Source organism: Electrona antarctica (assembly GCF_951216825.1).
Source record: "Electrona antarctica genome assembly, chromosome: 17".
In the NCBI taxonomy this organism is placed as follows: Eukaryota; Metazoa; Chordata; class Actinopteri; order Myctophiformes; family Myctophidae; genus Electrona; species Electrona antarctica.
The window spans coordinates 46,159,170-46,170,469 of NC_136798.1; positions in this window are offsets into that span (position 1 = coordinate 46,159,170).

An 11,300-nucleotide genomic window follows, 5' to 3' on the forward strand; every position below is an offset into this window, starting at 1 on the left:
GTACCAACAACCAATCATGAAAATAGAGAGGGTGGATTTTCCCCCAGCAAAACGAGCTGTCATTGGCTAAAATAAACTACTAAAATAAACATCAAAATCTGTGTTTTGAATGTTTATTTTGCTTTAGTTTGAAAGAAAACAAGCAAAATAGCAAAACAAAAAATTATTGAAAAATCATGATTTCACCTGCCATGTCTCGCCTTAAGTTGCTTAATTCAATCAAATATCTACATTTATTTGATATCCATTTTTATCAGATCTTGTCAATGGAATTGCGTGTTTAGGAGTCTCTATAGAAGGCCATTCCAAAAGCACTTCCACTTGTGCTAACCTACGCCACAAAAGGTTTCAGTTTACGTCATGCAGCTTCCTCATGTTCTGACAGCAGCAGCAACCCACGACTTACACAGTCCTGAGTAACGCCCCTTTATAGCATGTGTACATGTTTACAGTGTTCTGAAGAACATGTTGAAATGCTTTCATAAAGTATGACAATACCAAGCTTTCATCTGAGGCTACACATTAATGCATAGTTTGATGTATTGGAGAAGAACATATATGTCATTTTATGATGGTGTCTCTGTACTGTATATATTGCATCATCACTGCTGTACGTTGGCCTGTTGTTTAGTTTTTGTATTGCTTGTAGTCAATTCAAATATTGTTGAAATTGTAAATATACAGCGAGGTGAAAACATTGGTCAAGATCCTAAATGAAATAAAAACACTAAGCGTCCTTATGTAATTTTGTTTTTATTGATAACATGTAATTTTGTCCAATCTGTATGTTAATACATTATAACTTATATAAGGTTGTATTTTGTCTCCCTGCTCTTCTATCTACATACATTTAGATCGTGTCAAAGGTCACGTCTCACCTAGACACAGGATCTGACCTGGCAGGCTCTATTAGCTCAATGGTAAAACTCAGAAAACGGGTTCAAATCCGGGTAGAAGAGTAAAGTTACATATTTACAGATTTAATGATTTCAAATCTTAATAATAGTAGTTCAACTATAAATAATTACTCACAGAGGAGAACCCAGGCCACGGTGAGTAGTTTCATCTTCTCTTGAACGGCTCCGAAAAACCTTCTACTTCCTGTTCATAGTCAACTAATAGTTACAGAGAGAGAGAGAGAGAGAGAGAGAGAGAGAGAGAGAGAGAGAGAGAGAGAGACAGAGAGAGAGAGACAGAGACAGAGAGACAGAGACAGAGAGACAGAGAGAGAGAGGTGGGCCGGGGGGGGGGGGGGGGGGGGGGGGGAAATGTGACATAAGGCTGAAAAAAGGCTGAGATACACGTTTTGTTCACAGCACACACCTGACCATTGATATGATGATGATGATAGTTAAATAGACTCGTTTAAATCCGAAGCTAAATTGTTAGCCCTTGGGTGTTTTAATATTTTCCAATATGGCCCTCTTTGAAAACAGTTTGGACACCCCTGCCTTAGACCTTTTGAAGTCTGTTCTGGATGTCGGCCTTAACTGTCTTGACAGTCTGGGTGGGGCAGTGCATGGAAACCACTTACCCATCTCACTTACCCATCTCACATCTTGAGCGAGGTCATGCACACACACTTGGACCATTATTATTATCCAAGTATCTAGCCAAGTGTAAATATCTACACCGGTGGTTCTCAAAGTGTGGTCCAGGGACCCCCAGGGGTCCTCGAGGGGCTTCCAGGGGGTCCCCGGCCAACATTAAAACCAGTTTCACCACTTTAACCCTTTACATCGGCTATTTCAAAACAGCCGATCTACAAGCTCACAACGCGTCACACTGTGAAACATTGTGTTGCTTGTGTAGATCTGCTATATTAAAAAACACTGTTAGCATACATGTGTTCGTGTGGCCCCCAGGAAGAGTAGCTGCTACTACAGTAGTAGCTAATGTGGATCCAAATAAACAATCAAATGCAGGGGGCACAGGGTAGCATATCAACAGTATATCATTCCATTTTGTGCCATGCATGCATGTTTAAAATCTCACATGTTCATGTGTAATGATTCAAGGTTCAAGGTTGTCCTTTTTACTTATATCTTGTATAGATAGATAGATATATTTCCATAAGAGTAAAACTTATTTTTGTTTGGCTTCCTTCAGACAATGCAGCAGCATAGATAATAACAAAACATGATAAAATGATGTGATATTGACTATAGCCACGGTGCACGCAGCACTGGACGCGTGTGACGAGATGGTGTCACATACGTGATGGAAAACACAACAGTATAGGCCATTGTGGTGGTAGTCTATTATCTTTCTGAGATCTAGCCTGGGTGCAGGGGGCGTGGTTTTGTTCCTCAATCGTTTGTGGTGGTTTCCTGCCTCTCTACATGCTTGTTGTGAAACCGTACAGTAGAATAGCAAGAAGTGTAGCCTATTAAACAAAGTGATGAAGTGATCACTTGTAGGATGTAGGTAAATATAAAGACAAACAAAGGATAATGTGGCAACTTGAGATTGGTGCATTGAAGTTTAGTGTATCCATGTTTTTAGACAGCATTGTTTTATTTTCATAGCTGTAGCAGTGCAGTGGTAAGCAGCAATACAATAAAGACAGTGATGCAGGAGACATTGACATTATGAAATGTAATGTAAATAACTATAAAATGATGGAAACAGCAACACAGAACATCTTAAAAAGTAGTTAAAGTCTGAAGGAAAGAATGAGCATTGAAATGCAGTACATGCGCCTGACAGGCTAAATGCATTTGTTGCACAATTGAATCTTTATCTTCAGAGGTGTACAAATTGTTACATTAGGCACTGTCTAGAGGCGGCCCCCGAAGGACAACACACTTTACCCCACAGCAATGTCTTCCAGCGTGGCAGATGTGCAGCGACCGGATAGCTCTTGTGGTGGTATAGCCTAGATATCTTTCTTTCTGAGGTCTAGCCTATTGGTGCAGGGACCCCCCCCCCCCCCCCCCCCACCATGGACCAAACACCCTGAGTGATGTAATTACTCTGTCTACCGGTGCAGTATAGGTAGTGTTGTAGCGGTCATATCCTACATATGAAATATGAGCAATTTAATAGAGTGATGAAATATATATATTACAAATATAATGTGTAAAAATAATAATATTAAATGGGCAAAGGCCAGAGCCATGACTCATCGTGTGCATGGTGTAGCTACTGTAGGGTCTGAGCACTGAAAGAGGATGTGGTTTTGTTCAGGTCTTGTTTGTGTTTGTGGTGGTTTCCTACGTCTCTACATGCTTGTTGTGACACCCTAAATACATAGAATAGCAAGAAGTGTATTAGACAAAGTGATGGAAGTCAAATAATCACTTATAGGATAGGTTAATATAAAGACAAACATAGGGTAATGTGGCAAGATTGGTGGAAATAAGTTTAGTTTATGCATGTCTTTAGACAGCAATGTTTTTGTTTTACATGCTGTAGCAGAACATCTTAAAAAGTAGTTAAAGTATGAAGGAAATAATGAGCATTGAAATGCAGTACATGCACCTGACAGGCTAAATGCATTTGTTGCACAATTAAACATCTTTATCTTCAGGTGTTACATTAGGCACTAGAGGGGCCACCCGAAGGCCAACACACTTTACCCCACAGTCTTCTAGCATGGCGGATGGTGCGCATGGACCAGATAGCAACACGGTAACACCTCTTTACAATGACATATCAGTAGGAAACCTCCCCCGTGTCATTTGTCAGCAAACAGAGCAGCAAATGGAATACATGCCGTCATGCCATATAAAGGTGAGATGGAGAGAATGGCTCAGTAGTCAAAGTTGACAAGTTGTCCTACACCAAAAAGTAACCACATTTTGTACTTTAAAATGATGAATTATGCGATATAGAAATACTCTGGTAAAAATCCGGAATTCAAAATTTACTTAAGTAAAAGTACTAAAGTATATTTGTGTCAAAATGTATTTAATGCTTAGAAAAAAGAAAAGAAGAAGCGCTTCGTGGGTCCTTTGTGTATAAAAACTGCAGACGGGTGGTCTTTGGAGAGGGTTTCAAATAATACAGCACACGAGTTCTTTAAAAGTTCTATACCTTGAATGAGTCCAAATCAATGTGGAAGGAGGTAAGAGGTGGCGAACTATAAAGAGGGTCCAAGACAGCTCTGTGCAGTTGAAGTAGAAAAATCCTTTATTTCATGAAGATTAAAAACAACAGGGGTTAAAAAACGACTGCCTGCATGGGCCTTCATCAGGGTCAACTGTACTTAATGCGTGTTCTTATAACTTTAGTCATTTCAAACATTATTACTTGGAGAGACTGTTAAAACTGTCTTAAATACATTACACGTCATAATACTAATACTAATATTGATAAGAGAAGTGGGAGGAGTTTCTACAACAAACTGCTTTTAATTAAAATGCTAATTATATACAAGCACACATACCGGATGAACCATGATTATATTCAAACTTCAGTCAAATGTCTTAACAAACTGAAGCTACTGCACGTTTATTCTAAAATATATATTAAAAAAAACATCTTCACATAGCCTACTTTAAAATATGTAAATAAACACTTCATTCTCTTCATTATCTTCAATTCTTCATACACCAAAAAACGAAAACAGCTGATCGACAAGCTTACAATGTTTAGATACACGACCCCATGTGAGCTTGTAGATCACCTATTTTCCCTATTTACAAAGGATTTTAAAGTTATATAAATGTTTAGAAACATTGCAGTGATGAAAATAGGTTTTCAATGTAATGGGTCCTCTATAGGCCCAGGTGTGCATGGTCTTTTAGATGGGTCCGTCCCAGGGACATTTTATGAGTCCCACTTTACTGACGTTAGAGTACAGTACTGAGTACAGTGTTGCATCCCAGTTCCCCCGGAGGGTGACATGATTGTGTCCTTTCTCAATTTAGTGAGTCTAAAGCCCAAACCACACCAAAGGGTCAGCATGCAACTCCTTGGGTCCAAACGGTTGCAAGGAGTTGCATGGTGACCATTTGGTGTGGTTTGGGACATTGAATTCCATGCGTTGAATCACTTGGGACAACGTGGAACGACGTGTGTCAACGTGCACCACTGGGACGACCGCTGGGACAACGCTAAAACCGTCTCCGTCTCGACCCTTTGGTGAGGTCAGGGCTTTAGGATGCAGGCTATTTGCATCACTGCATTGCTTAAAATAGAGACTAATGTAGGGTCGGTGTGGTTAAAATATTTGAATAAAACACATGTATAAATTCAGCAAACAATGTAAGAAAAACATAATTATAAACACATTATACTTCATTAACATTTTGGAGGCAGTACAGTAACAAAACTATGCTAAAAGGATGACGCAAAAATCCCCCGCGGGCTTGTTTCTATTGTGGTGCGCATTACACTCAATTCATCATCATGACATACAATACATCATACATTTCATATCATCAACAACTCTTAAGAGCAATATAGATATATTTACGTGTGTGTGTGTGTGTGTGTGTGTGTGTGTGTGTGTGTGTGTGTGTGTGTGTGTGTGTGTGTGTGTGTGTGTGTGTGTGTGTGTGTGTGTGTGTGTGTGTGTGCGCGCGCGTGCGTGCGTGCGTGCGTGTGTGTGTGTGTGTGTGTGTGCACACATGCATTTTGATTGCACATGCAAATTGGTTGTGTGTTTGTGGGCCTATGTGTGTCCAATTGCCCATGTAATGGTTCTTGAATTCGGTTACATGCATAAATGTTACCCTGTATACCTACATACAGTACAGTATGCATACATATTTTGCCTGTACTATCCACAACCCATATGAGTTTTATTATGCTCATTTGGGTCCAGGCTGCTTCACATATTTTTCTAAGAATTGTAGTTTGGAAGCACTTGTTTTTCATTTCATTCTGCTGCAGAATCATCATTATGTGCAAATTCAAAACTCAGGTACTTAGGGCTGTTGAGTGATATCCAACGAGCACTCCCAAACTCACTTAGAAAAAAAATAACCTGCACAGAATTTCTTGACAGGAAGTAGCTCATACCATATCTACGTGGATTGTTATGAGACAAAAGCTTTACAGATTAAAAGAGGATAATTCAAGCTTTCCATAAAGCTGCAATGTTGGTGAGTTAGACGTTGTTTAATACAATTAGAAAGGTTTGGATTGAATGGGCTGTCAATGGGAAGTTGCACCTAGTTAGCACCTTGCTGGCAAGATGGCAGTGGTGTGCATAAGGTCAATAACGCCCGAGTGAACCGGGTATTTTCCACGTGCGACACCGTCATGTAATGAATAGGCTGATCTAGGATCAGATATAACTGATATGTTATAGGCAGCAGGCTCGTATTAAACTTTACATATAATTTGAGTGGTTGTAAATGTAAACTATGTATTGCAATGTTATGTTATCCAAATGATAATAATATTTTGATCCTATTTAACGGTCAATTAAAAATATCCTGGGTCAATGGTGGATATATATCGGCTAACGTAAACCTTGGTGCAGATTCATGTGTCTTTATCCACGTGTGGTGTTGGCTTTGGTTTTCCTACACGGCTGTATCTGAGGAAATGAAACAGAGTTACAGTCACATTTTAAAACAGGACACTGTCATTAAACATGCAGTATATAAAACACAGTCTGTGTTTCCCTAAAAGGAATGTGAACAACTGTATTATTCACATCGTTCAGTTTTGTGATTATCATTCACAGTGGTGTCATGCTCCTAGAACGCAGTACCACGCCGTGGCACCAGTAATCTTTTGACGTGGACGCGCAGGGACGGAACGAAACGGTGCACGTGCGTGCACGCTATAACGCGCCCCCCTAGATTCAAGAGAAGTCACCACCAAGACGCACCAAGTACCCCAGTGGTCTATGTTTACTGGCGCCCCCCTCCCCCCTATTTTCAACACCGTGTCAAGTACCGTGCCGAATTCAAATGGCTACTACCGGTACTTTGCATAACAACAGCTTTAACTTTGTATACAGTACCTGAGCGCGCGTAGCCTATACAGTAAGCATGCACACTTGACTTACAGCAGTAGGCTATGGCTCCAGTAGGCTACTGCTGCTGTGTGGTGTTCTCCTCCACCAAAGATTCATTCGTCAAAAGCAAACTTTTTAGTTTCGCTAGTGTGCAGTAAAGATGTTTGTCTGACTATTTTAAGTCTACTTTAGTGTTTTGTTTGTGTGTCTAAAACTCATACACTATTTAACAATAGGCTTAGGCTATGCAGCTGTTCTGTGTGCATGCCGCAATGCACACGTCCGTGCACGTGCGTGTGTGTGCGTGCGCGTGACGTTCCGTGGTATCAGGAAAAAAATCACCATGACACCACTGATCATTCATTAAGTTCTCAACAACACGTCACAAGAACCTCTGCTCACTGGAGTGGAAATTCACTCTTATGCTGCGTTCACAGCATTATTAGGCTCTAAATATGATTGCTTCTGGACTCTGATGCTACTAATCAGTGTTGTAATGTTTGTACATGGAATGAGAGTACAGTGTGCTGAATTAAAATCAGGTGATTGAATCCATAAAATATAGACGTGTATACTTTACCATTCTCATAGTCATCAGGGTGGTTGATTACTCCATAGTCACTTGTGTCACCTGAAGGGAAACAAAATGAGTCTTAATGTGATGCTTATAATTGTTATTTCAATAATGGTCCCTGGAACAAGACATTTTCAGATAGGGTGGTCCACGGCCAAATACATGTCATTTTGGGGGATCCTTGACACAAATAACTACTGGTTTAGAATGCATTTTGTAGAAATGGCCTCAGGTCTTAATGAGTTAATGGGTTGATTAACATGATTGGTTCAAAGACTGACCGTACTGCAGCGGGCAGTATAGGTCATCATCTGGATCTCCTCTTTGATTGGTCGCCTGGTCGACTGTAGCTGAGGCCTGATTGGTTCCCTGAGACTCAATGACTCTGTTAATAAAATATAAATATGTATCAGTGATGCAGAATAAACCAATATGTAATCCACTGCAGGACAAACCTTTGACCTGCATTTTCCGCATCTGCCTTTTATAGCGCCACCAGGAGGCCGACTTTTGTAAAACACATTTTTTCTGTCCAAAAATCTCACAAATCGTTACACAGTATCTCTATGGTCATGTGCTCAAGTCGGATCTGTCCGATATTTCATATTCCATCCTAATTGGCTATAATTGGCATTCACAGTTTGCAAGATTGCCCCGTTTTGAACAAAAGCCTCAAATCATGAACGCAGCATGCAATTTACGTGAAATCTTTCACACATTTTCTTACTAGGCTGAGGAATATATCCCACCCTTTTCACATTGGCCTGTTAGAGTGCCACCAACAGGTTGATTTTTGCAAAACACATTTTTGGAACGATGCTATGAGTGATCTGGCTCTGCATTTCCTCAACAAAATGAAGAAATTGTTGCAAAAAACAAATAAACAACATGTTTATATTACTCCTAAACATTTTGCCAAACATCTCACACAGTCCTATCCTCCTGGTGGAGACCTGTGCCCAGAAGGGCACTTTTTCTAGTTTCATTCTCATTTCATTTCAAACTTGGGCTATTAAAAAAATAGCAGATCTACAATCTCATAGCACGTCACTTCGTGCCACACTATGAGTTTGTAGATCTGCTATTTTTTGAAAAATCGTGAACATTTATGTAAATCACAGGCACAAAACACATTTCTAACAAATCCAATTAATCTGAACCTGAAAATGTATGACTCTCCTAACATGAATGTTCCACAATGACACCAAATGAGACCAGATTTAAATCATTGGATTGGAAGTTTTAAAAAGTGCATACTGTACCATTTTCATAGTCATCATCAGGTTGGTTTATCTGAGACTCAATGACTCTGTAATTAAAATATAAATATGTATCAGTGATGAAGAATAAACCAAGATGTAATCCACTGCTGTCATGATGATGAATATACAGAGATCAATACTGTACCTACCTGACATAAGCTGGATCTGTGAATTAAAAACAATATACGTTATAACATGAATTCACTAAAGTCACTTTCTTCTTCATGTTAACACAATCTGGGTCATTTCATGCTTTTTTGGCTATTCGCCTTTTTATTGATAGAGCGATAGATGAAAGTAGGCTGACAGGAAATGGGGACAGAGATGGGGGGGTGACACGCAGTAAAGGCCATCGGGATCGGGAGTCGAACCCGCGGCACACTGCCAGACTGGATTACCAGCCAAGGTGCCCAGACAGCTACGCCAGCCACCCGGGCCGGGAAAACATTTTTCTAATGAATCCATTTAATCTGAACCTGACAATGAATTGACTCAGATTTAAATCATTGGATTGGACGTTTAAAAAAGTTTTCTATTCTATTGTGCAAATGAGGAAAAACAAACACAACTGAACTTCCAAAATGAACTTTAAATGTCTAAAGAATGAAGATCTATTTTATTTTAAGTTAGACATTAATTGATGTTCAAAGTACAGTAGAACCAGTTGTCACAGGTGTCCTTAATGAATGTGATTGGTTGAAAGACTGACCGTGCTGCAGTGGGCAGTACACATCATCAGGAGACGCACTCTGATTGGTCGTCTGGTTTGTAGCTGGGCTCTGATGTGGAGCGGTGTCCCGGCGTTTTTAGTGAAGCTGGAAGTACCCTCACTAAAAACGCCGGGACAACACTCCACACGTCCCAAACTCTTCTCCCTTCTGGCCCCAAAACTGTGGAATGCACTTCCCGTTGCAATCAGAACTGCAGCCTCACTCCCGATCTTCCGCCGTAGTCTGAAAACCCACCTTTTCAGACTCCATCATGGCCCATAGCACTTACCCTACCCCCTTAGACAGCACTTTTTAGACTTAGCATTTGAAACAGACTTATAGCATGTCATGTAGACAGCACAATAATTGCATTGTATGTAGTCATAGCACTTCATAGTATATATGTACAGCATAGTATAGCATATATGTATAGTGTCATTATATAGATATATTCTAGTTACGTTCTTAGCTTACGCATGTTTCTTGATAAATGCATTTTACATATGTGATGTATTCCCATGTTTTTGTTCTTGCTTAATGTAAATCGCTCTGGATTAAGAGCGTCTGCTAAATGCCTAAATTGTAAATTGTAAATTGATTGGTTTCCTGAGACTGAGCGGGTCTGCAATTAAAAGATCCATATTTATCAGCAGTAATGGAGTATAAACAAATATGTAATCTATTACTGCGGTCATGTTAATGAGTAGACAGAGTAATTAATACTTAGTAGTACTCACCTGACACCACATGGACCTGTAAATGAAAAACAACACCTTATAAGTATTTAAACCTTCTAATTATCATGTCATGATGGTTGCTCAGTGATTGTAATCTAGATGTAATCCATGGAATGCATCTAATGCAGGGCAGTGATGTCAATAGGTTTTCAATGTAATGGGTCCCAGAACCCAGGGGTGGTCTTTTAGATGGGTCCCAGAACCCAGGGGTGGTCTTTTAGATGGGTCCCAGAACCCAGGGGTGGTCTTTCAGATGGGTCCCAGAACCCAGGGGTGGTCTTTTAGATGGGTCCCAGAACCCAGGGGTGGTCTTTTAGATGGGTCCCAGAACCCAGGGGTGGTCTTTTAGATGGGTCCCAGAACCCAGGGGTGGTCTTTCAGATGGGTCCCAGAACCCAGGGGTGGTCTTTTAGATGGGTCCCAGAACCCAGGGGTGGTCTTTTAGATGGGTCCCAGAACCCAGGGGTGGTCTTTTAGATGGGTTCCAGAACCCAGGGGTGGTCTTTTAGATGGGTCCCAGAACCCAGGGGTGGTCTTTCAGATGGGTCCCAGAACCCAGGGGTGGTCTTTTAGATGGGTCCCAGGGACATTTTATGAGTCCCACTTCAACAACATTAGGAGTCTTTTTTCTTTTTCTTTTATTTTCTTCTATAATATGGCTATAATGGTTATATTCATGTAGAAAAATATATCTGAAAGAAATACATACAATTCCAAATCTGACAACTTTAATATTTGCAAAGATGTATGCAAACAGTGCAAAGTATGCAAAGTATATAAAGTATATATAAGTATATCAATTAAATTAAATAGCACCAAAATAAATAAAGTAAAAATGTGATAAGTAAATGTAATACTTTGTGGTACAGTCAGTGAGCTAAATAAAGTATAGTGCAATTATATAGAGCTCAATTAAAGTTCTCAATTAAAGTCTCTCATTGTCATTAGTAACACAAATAAAGGCTTTGTATGTTTCTCACCTTTAGATGTTCTGTGTGGCCACAGCAGGAGCAGCAGGATGGACAGTACAATCACAACAACAAGTCCTACTATCAGACCCACATTTAGAGAACTCAGTCCTGCAGGTCTAGGAGACAC